The following is a 10,087-nucleotide window of genomic DNA, read 5'->3' on the forward strand; positions in this document are numbered from 1 at the left end:
GGAAAGCGATATCTTTGTCCTTTTAACATTTAAGACATTCCCATGACAGCGCTAGTCAATGCATTTGTCAGCTTCGTCTCGTAAGTCTTTTAAAGTAAAAACAGCGTCCTTGTTTCCTTGTCTCAGTCCATTTCAATATAAGTCTGACTCACTCATAAAGACAGACTTTGCCGCCATCTAATGGCGTATTAATGTAAACCAATTAAATGTACAAAAGCAGCGCTCTAGTTTAGTACAGGAGTTTAATTTCGAATGTAAATATGAAAGTTATGAATCTTAAAGGGTTAGTTCACCCAAAAATGAAAATAATGTAATTTATTACTCACCCTCATGTTGTTCCACACCCATAAGTCCTTCGTTTATTTTCAGAACACAAATTAAGATATTTTTGATGAAATCCAATGGCTCAATGAGGCCTGCATAGCCAGCAATGACATTTCCTCTCTCAAGATCCATTAATGTACTAAAAACATATTTAAATCAGTTCATGTGAGTACAGTGGTTCAATATTAATATTATAAAGCCACGAGAATATTTTTGGTGCACCAAAAAAACAAAATAACGAACTTATTTAGTGATGGCCGATTTCAAAACACTGCTTCAGGAAGCTTCGGAGCGTTATGAATCTTTTGTGTCGAATCATGATTCGGATTGCGTGTCAAACCGCCAAACTGCTGAAATCACGTGACTTTGGCGCTCCGAACCGCTGATTCGACACACTGATTCATAACGCTCCGAAGCGTCCTGAAGCAGTGTTTTGAAATCGGCCATCACTAAATAAGTCGTTATTTTGTTTTTTTGGTGCACCAAAAATATTCTCGTGGCTTTATAATATTAATATTGAACCACTGTACTCACATGAACTGATTTAAATATGTTTTTAGTACATTAATGGATCTTGAGAGAGGAAATGTCATTGCTGGCTATGCAGGCCTCACTGAGCCATCGGATTTCATCAAAAATATCTTAATTTGTGTTCTGAAGATGAATGAAGATCTTACGGGTGTGGAACGGCATGAGGGTGAGTAATATATGACATTATTTTCATTTTTGGGTGAACTAAACCCTTTAATATAGCCCTTAAGCCAAATCTATTAGCTCTGGAACAACTAATAATTCAATAAGACCAAAGGACCTCTCAGCCAATCAGATTCGAGAATCAGAATGTTCCCATAATGTTTTGACCAAAAATGAGTGTTTAGAACGTTCAGAGAAATAACTTACATGATGATCAGTGATGATGATCTTATGACTTTTAGGCGGAATTAAATACAGAAACTCACCATAAGGTTCATCCAGACCGAGTCCACCGTCACAGTTCAGGTTCAGATGACAGAGAAGAGAGAGAAATATGACAGCACGTGATTTACTGACACTGGAAACACAATAGAGTCAGACTCGGGCTCGGTTCCGTCCGGACTGGACTGTTGCGCGCGTTCTGGAGGCGCGCCGGACCATCTGTGGTGTCGGCCGCGCGCACAACATTCCTGTCTGGATGGAATCTGTCATTCAATATTCTCATGGATTCAGTTACAGATATAAATAACCGTTTGTGCAGAACACAGAGAGAAACTGAATCTAAAACACTAAAACAAACCCACTAATGTGAATTAACACGTCTATTAATTAACTAAATCCTCCTGTAACGAGAAACAACCGCAACGCGGATCATAAACACAAACAGCAAACGCGCACTGATGTGATTCTATAGATCAGAACAGAGAGAAACACTCTTACCTTTGATTTATTCACTTTTACAGCTTCGGCTCCTCAAACACTCCTGACGCAATAATCCAGTAATTGTGAGGATGAAGATCAGATGAGGATGAGGATGAAGAGGAGCTCCGGTGGACCGGACCGGTGCTGAGAGAAAGATGTTCAGCAGCAGCAGCCGAACACAAACATGACCACACCCACTTATGCTAATGAGCCTCTCGCAGCGGAGCTTGATTGGATCACGCTGCTGTCAATCAGATTAATAACAACATCTGCTCTAACGCCCTGATTAAGAGGTCAGAAAACATCAAGATGATGAAGAAACCATTTATTTCAATGTTACTTTTCAGTACAACTGTAAAAATTATTATTCATTTATTATTTATTTTATTTTTATTTTTTTGAGCAGTTTACACTCTAAAAACTGCTGGGCTAAAAACAACACAAGTTGGGTTGAAAATGGACTAACCCAGCGAATGGGTTGATTTAACCCAATACTTGAGTTGTTTTAACCCAGTGATTTGTTTTTTTAACCCAGGGATTTGTTTGTTTTAACCCAGCGAATGGGATTTGTTTTTTTAACCCAGCGAATGGATTGTTTTAACCCAGCGAATGGAATGTTTTAACCCAGCGAATGGGTTGTTTTAACCCAGCGATTGGGTTGTTTTAACCCAGCGAATGGGATGTTTTAACCCAGCGAATGGGATGGGTTGTTTTAACCCAGCGATTTGTTTGTTTTAACCCAGCGAATGAACCCAGTGATTTGTTTGTTTTAACCCAGCGAATGGATTGTTTTAACCCAGCGAATGGGATGTTTTAACCCAGCGAATGGATTTTTAACCCAGTTTTAACCCAGCGAATGGGTTTTAACCCAGCGAATGGGATGTTTTAACCCAGTGAATTGGGTTGTTTTAACGATTGGGTTGTTTTAACCCAGCGATGAACCCAGGCGATTGGGTTGTTTTAACCCAGCGATTTGTTTGTTTTAACCCAGCGAATGGGATGTTTTAACCCAGTGAATTGGGTTGTTTTAACCCAGCGATTGGGTTGTTTTAACCCAGCGATTGGGTTGTTTTAACCCAGCGATTGGTTTGTTTTAACCCAGCGATTGGTTTGTTTTAACCCAGCGAATGGGATGTTTTAACCCAGTGAATTGGGTTGTTTTAACCCAGCGATTGGGTTGTTTTAACCCAGCGATTGGTTTGTTTTAACCCAGCGAATGGGATGTTTTAACCCAGTGAATTGGGTTGTTTTAACCCAGCGATTGGGTTGTTTTAACCCAGCGATTGGGTTGTTTTAACCCAGCGATTGGGTTGTTTTTTAACCCAGCGATTGGGTTGTTTTAACCCAGCGATTGGTTTGTTTTAACCCAGCGATTAGGTTGTTTTAACCCAGCGAATGGGATGTTTTAACCCAGTGAATTGGGTTGTTTTAACCCAGCAATTGGGTTGTTTTAACCCAGCGATTGGGTTGTTTTAACCCAGCTATTGTGTTGTTTTAACCCAGCGAATGGGATGTTTTAACCCAGTTGTTTTAACCCAGCGATTGGGTTGTTTTAACCCAGCGATTGGTTTGTTTTAACCCAGCGATTAGGTTGTTTTATGGGATGTTTTAATCCAGTGAATTGGGTTGTTTTAACCCAGCAATTGGGTTGTTTTAACCCAGCGATTGGGTTGTTTTAACCCAGCTATTGTGTTGTTTTAACCCAGCGAATGGGATGTTTTAACCCAGCGAATGGGATGTTTTAACCCAGCGATTGGGATGTTTTAACCCAGCGATTGGGTTGTTTTAACCCAGCGAATGGATTGTTTTAACCCAGCGAATGGGATGTTTTAACCCAGTGAATTGGGTTGTTTTAACCCAGCGATTGGGTTGTTTTAACCCAGCGAATGGATTGTTTTAACCCAGTGAATTGGGTTGTTTTAACCCAGCAATTGGGTTGTTTTAACCCAGCGATTGGGTTGTTTTAACCCAGCAATTGTGTTGTTTTAACCCAGCGAATGGGATGTTTTAACCCAGCGGTTGGGTTAAATGTTTGCCCATCCTGCTGGGTAATTTTATTAAACTCAACTATTGTTTAAAAATTACTGTACTTCTTGCTTAAAATGAACCCAAAATATGTTGGAAATGAACATTTAATAATATGTTTAATAAATAATAACCAAACAATAAACATTTATTAAATGTATTATTAATAAATGTTCACCTTTTGATTATTATTAGTAATTATGTGTCTGATTTTTAATTTCCAACTTATTTTAGGTTCATTTTTAGCCACACATATAGTCATGTTTAAACAATAGTTGGGTTAAATAAAACTGACCAGCACACATGGGTTTGTCCATTTTCAACCCAACTTGGGTTGTTTTAACCCAGCATTTTTTTGAATATATACTTTTTTCAGTTTTTCTACTTCAAAATGTCGTGTTTAATTCAATGCCATTTCTTTGTAATTATTTATGACTTTCCTTCATGGTATAACATGTGACGTGTTCAATCTAATCTGAGTGGACAGTCGAATCACTTCCAGCTGAATGAGTCTCAGTCAGATCAATGAATCCATGATGGGAGTCTGAATCTGATGCAAATGCTCTGAAAAGCTTCCAGCTAAAGCCTTTAATGCAGGTCTGAGGCCTTCAGGTGATCCGCTCTCTTCATCTGACGTCTATTAGATGGCAAATGTTTCCTCAGAGACCGAGAGACACGTTTCTCAGCAGCTTCAGGCCTCTCTGAAGCACATCAGACACATATTGCATAATGCAGCTTTCTTCAAATGTATAATTCCCTTTGAGTGGATGATGAGTTTATTAACACATGCTTTCAAAGAGCTCCAGCGAGTCAATTAAAAGACGTGAGAGCAAGAGATCAGTGCTATCATTTGAGATGCTATTATAGTTTTTAATAAATAAGAAAAATTGTTTTATTTTTATATTTTGAGTTATTTCAATTTGAGTTAAAGTTTTAGTCATTTTCTTCTGTTTTTGTCATTTTTAGTTGTTGTTTTTATTTATTTTCAGCTAATCGCCAAGGAAAAAATTCTCATTTTCATTTTTTAGAATGTAATGAACATGTTTTTAATATCAGTTTTAGTAATGCACAGTAATAACCCTGGTCCATTTTTGGCTCAGATGGTCATTTCTGATGCACAGAGTTTAATGTAGTGTGAGATCAGCTGTACAGAAACATCATCTAACGCTGCTTTCTTCTCACCTCACACTCCCTTCAGGCCGCATTTGGCACTGAAACGCTGGTTTTAATTCTGGAAAAACAGCATCCGAGCAAACCAGTCATCCCCAAACCTGACTAAGCTGCCAAATATCCCAAAGCCCCTTGCAGAGGATTGCTGGGTAATTCTACTGAAATTAATTCATCAAAGAGCTCATTTGCAGGCCGTTCGGTTTGGGAATAGTTGATGGTCAAACATGTCAGTATTTGGCAGTTTTACAGAGCTCAAACTGGATTATACAGCTGGAAGACAAAAACAGAGAAAAACACTCACAGTTCCAGACCTAAAAGCATTCAGATTGATCAGTCAGGGCATTTTGTGCAACTCGAACTCAATGCTAATTTGTTTTATAAAGTAGCCTGTGCAATCATATTTTTCAGCACAAATCAATACAGACATGCAGAACTGAAGAAAATCACCTGCATTGTCATCATGAATAATGCAGAAAGTGCAACAATGGCGCCCTCTAGTGGTCACAGAGGAGCACAGCAACATCAGATCTTCTTCTAAAAGATGGAAAATACAGTACATTTTTATTTAAAGCATGGGCGCTGTAAATGTCAATATAATGTCCGTATTTAAATACATTTTTAATTGTCATTTTGTAAATAAATTAATAAATACAATAAAACATTACGTCTCCCAATCTCATTTGCGTAAGAGCTTGTCACGTGATGAATCTGCATTTTGGCGGTTAAAGGATTAGTTCACTTTCAAATTAAAATTTCCTGCTAATTTACTCTCCCCCATGTCATCCAAAATGGTCTTCAGTCGAAAAGAAATGATATAAACGCCTCATTCATTCAACAGACCAACATATGTTGCAATATTTCACTCATTTATTTGTTTAATAAAGGTCTACTTTAAAATATCGTGTTTATAGTGCAAGTTTAGCGCGACACAAAATACTTTCATAATTAACTTACTGTGAAAATCTTTCATTACTGACAGTGAAAACTTCCCCATGATCAGAATCATATGAATATTATTCAGCACTCGTACAGATGAAATATCAGATCAGTGTTTGTCTGTCTGGATCCGCGTCCCTCAGGATTCAAACCGTCTTGAGAATCAATTATGCTCAAACACTCATTAATTTGCATGAGTAAATGAGTCAGAAGGTCTGAAGCTGTTTCACAATGAATTAATGAAGTAATATTGATCTCTGATTATGTCACTGTCTCTATGTTAATGTGCAGATGTCTGTATATGGAGAGCATATTTAGTATCATTGATCAGGATGAATCTCAAAAAATCTGTCCAGGTAATATTCAAAATAGGAAAATAGTGATGTCATCAGCAGTGTGTATGTGCGTAAGGAGCCACTGGGTGGCGCTGCAGGATTCACCAGAGTGTATTTACAGAAGCAACAGCCATTTAACACAGATCCAGTGAGTGTTTCTCCTCTTCTGATGAGTGTTGTTGGATTCAGACCTAAAGATATGATAAAGGTACTACGAGTAAAAAACAAATTTAAAAAACTAAACAAATGTAGCCTACACAGCAAAATACCGTTTTCCATTGAAACAGTAATATACAATGCATTCTGGGTAATTTAATTAAATTTATAATAATTTTATAATTTTATTTGTCGTTTGAGAAAGTAGCCTATAAGCTATTTTCTCGAAAACGACAAATATTACCCAGAATGCATTGTTTTACGGTATATTACTTAGGTATATTACAATGCATTCTTGTATATTATCAGTGTATTCTGGGTAATATTATTTGTCATTTTCAAGAAAGTGGCCTATATTACCCAGAATGCATTGATTTTACAGTATATTACTGTTTATTGCGGTATATTACGGTATTTTACTGTGCAAATTTGTTTTGTTTTTTTACAGCTATTTTTTTGTGTATACGGTTCAGAATTTAGCGTGCGCAACACAGATAACCTCTCAAATTCAAGAGATGTTCTAGCTGTAACATTAAACACCAGCACCAGCTAACGTTCTGAGAACGTTCTGGCAACGTTCTCTCAAAGTGATGAACAAACGTTCTTCCAGTAACGTTGATAGAACGTTCTTTCAAAGTTATCTGGTATTTAATGTTCTCAAAAAAAATAGCACATTTATATATTGTTCATGGAACACTCAAATAACGTTTTTTAAATGTTTTCGAATGTTCAGAAGTAACATTCCCATAATGTTTGCAAAATTATGAAAATTAAACATTCTTAATTTAAAAAAAAGGTTTTTAAAACATTTTAAAAAATGGATGTTAAATAACGTTTTTATAACTTAACTCTTTCCCCGCCATTGACGGAATCTTCCAGCAATCCATGTTCTCACTGTTATACAGTAGGAGGCGCTATTATGCATCTTCTGAAAGAGTTCAGAATCTCCGGATCAAAACACAAGCGAAGAAGAAGCAGAAACAAGCTTATGCACGAGCAAAATGTTGCTTTTCTATGAAATTTACCCACATTCAAGTAAAATGCATGAAGCTAGAATAAAATGTTTTTGTTGTTGTTGTTTAAGAAGAAGCTGTTCTTTTGATTTACTGCATTTTCATACAACAAAATATTCAGGGGGGCATGAATGTTTTTGTGGAAATGAGCAAAAATGCTGGCTTTAAAAATTAAAAAAAAAACTGGCGGAGAAAGAGTTAATGGGAACATTGCCAAAATGTTAATAGGACATATTTTTTGCACATTCTTTGTGATAAAGGAAAGTTGGGAAACAGTGTTTTCCTGAATGCGAGGCACTGTGCATGCTGGGAGATTGAGGGTGTGTTTCTGGCAGAGTTACATAAACAACCGTTGACTGTTACGTAAGGCAATTCAGATGTTTGAGAGCTATTTAAAACCGTCTTTTACTGGAATTGAGGCGTTTAACCCTTTGCTGAGCATGTTTGTGTTTGCTGTAGTAACTTCAGCATGATCTCTCTGGTTTAACATGAACGTTCTGCTAATGAAAAGCCTGGTGGAGAAACACCAGATCTATTCAGTGACGCTCTGAAGAAGAAAGTCACGGTCAGTCAAGAAATCCAGACGGATACGAGATCTCCGGATCCTGTCAGTGTTTTTGTGTGTTTCATTGGAGTCTGATTCAGATGCCATGAGATGATGAGATATTCTCATCTATATTTGCCATCAGACTAATAATAAATCAGCTTTTATCTTCCTCAAGCACAAAGCTTTATTTTCTAACAAATGTGAATAAACAGCGCAGCAGCTGTCGCCACAGTTTCATACTGAATCTCTGAAAGGCTGCAATTATTTCTCGGCCCTCCTGACATTATTTTTAACAGAGCAGAGCAAAAAAAACCTCAGACTTACACAGAGAGACCAGAATAACACAAATCAGCATATCAGAATGATTTCTGAAGGATCATGTGACACTGAAGACTGGAGTAATGATGCTGAAAATTCAGCTTTGATCACAGGAATAAATTACACTTTACATAGAAAACAGATGATTTAAATTGTAATTGTAAATTTTACTGTATTTTTGATCAAATAAATGCAGCCTTGGTGAGCAGAAGAGACATTAAAACACTAATGAACCTGCTAAAAACCACGTGCAACACCTTCAGAACCACATAGCAACACCCTGGCAACCCTCTATATGTATAAACAGCAGTTGCTTTCTTCAGTAAACCTCGTTCTGCTTATGTGAAACGGTGCTAATTGTTCTCACTCTAATGGCGTGAGACTCATTATAGTTTTACAGCTCTGAACAGAACAATGCTTCACCTAAAGCAAGAGCCAGACAGTCTGAATATAACAGAGGAAAGTGCCGCATAAATCACACAAGAGCACATGAGAGCGTGAGCCAAACTGAAGCATTATTGATCTGAGGAAATACAGGCAAATGTTCCATACAGATCCAAAGAGAGAGAGATGAAGGTTATATTCGGATGAGGATCTATCTGAAAAAGCTTTTAAGGGTCACATACATGCTGACTATAATAAAGTGTGATCTGACTAGAAATGATCTGGACGTTCCCAACTAACAAAAATATGTTCTAAGCACGTTTTCTTAACGTTCCTATTAAGTTATGAAAACATTATTTCAGAATGTTCTTTGAACGTTCAAAACAGACAGTTTTTTAAATGTTTGAAAATTCTTGGTTATGCGAACGTTCAGGAAACGTTCCATTATCATTCTTTAAACATTATGGGAACGTTATTTTTGAATGTCCAACTAAAACGTTTCAGAAAAAAAAGTTGGTTCAATGATGTGACGGATCATTTTTCTGTCCAAAGGCCTTAATAATAATTAAAAACACAGATATGACATTCAAAGTATGTAAGGTAGAACAACTAGATCTCTTTTATTGAATCCAAAAGGTTTTAATTATATTTTGCTTCATATAAAGGTATTTTAAAGATTTTGAAGTGTCAAAAGGTCATTCCGTTTAACCGTCCAAAGGCCAATACAGCCATTTCATTTGTGATTAAATATCCTAAAATGTAATAAATGTATATATTTTTTATTCTGGCATGATTTACATCATATATCAACATAGTGCAAAATGATATTAAAATTATGTGTAAAAGTCGTTGCTTTGTTATGAGAAAGAATGTCCGGAAAAATGAATTTCATTGATGTCATTCGGAGTAACCAATATAAAGGGACCATTTTGGATCAAGTCATGTGATCAATATCATGTGACAGCATTCAGACCACTGCAAAGGTCACATGATCATGAAGCAAAATTTTAAAATTTCATGTTTTCACTTGATCATACACTGTAAAAAATGACTGTGATTTTAACAGTAAAAGACTGTAAAAATGCTGCGGTGAAAAACTGTCAATTGGTTTACAGAAAGTTTCCGTACTATATACGGTGAATAACTGTAATAGATCTAACGGTACATTTAATGTAATTTTACGGTAAAATTACGGTTTTTGGAAGTGAAAAATAACAATTCATTGTAAAATTTACAGTGAAAAACCGTAAATTGACATTCCCACAATTCCCTGCGTGACACTTCACATTTGATATATTTTCGTTGAAATAACTCTGTTTCTTCTTAGTTTTTCTCATTTTTTTCTAATCAGTTATGTACATTAGGGTTTTATGTTACATCTAACGTTGTTAAATTAATGTTTATTGCATTTTTAAAATTTCATGCATGTTACCATGATGGTGTTTAGTGTGTGTGTGAATGACACTGTGTGCTCCTTCTATATG

General features: G+C 36.4%; 1 protein-coding gene across 16 annotated transcripts in view; it reads right to left on the reverse strand.

The window, feature by feature from the left end:
- The window catches only part of epb41l3a (erythrocyte membrane protein band 4.1-like 3a), a 59,270-nt gene extending 57,280 nt beyond the window's left edge, over positions 1-1,990 (reverse strand). For 2 of the 16 annotated variants that reach the window (XM_048165687.1, XM_048165683.1), the window contains exons 1-2: positions 1,738-1,990; positions 1,284-1,491 (exon numbers count right to left, since the gene is read on the reverse strand). The gene's annotated coding sequence lies outside the window, so the exon portion shown is untranslated. The remainder of the gene's footprint in view (positions 1-1,283; positions 1,492-1,737) is intronic. The other 14 variants (XM_048165682.1, XM_048165685.1, XM_048165686.1 and 11 more) reach the window with 10 other exon arrangements.
- Positions 1,991-10,087: the final 8,097 nt, after the last annotated feature.

This window comes from Megalobrama amblycephala, linkage group LG18, assembly GCF_018812025.1.
Source record: "Megalobrama amblycephala isolate DHTTF-2021 linkage group LG18, ASM1881202v1, whole genome shotgun sequence".
In the NCBI taxonomy this organism is placed as follows: domain Eukaryota; kingdom Metazoa; phylum Chordata; class Actinopteri; order Cypriniformes; family Xenocyprididae; genus Megalobrama; species Megalobrama amblycephala.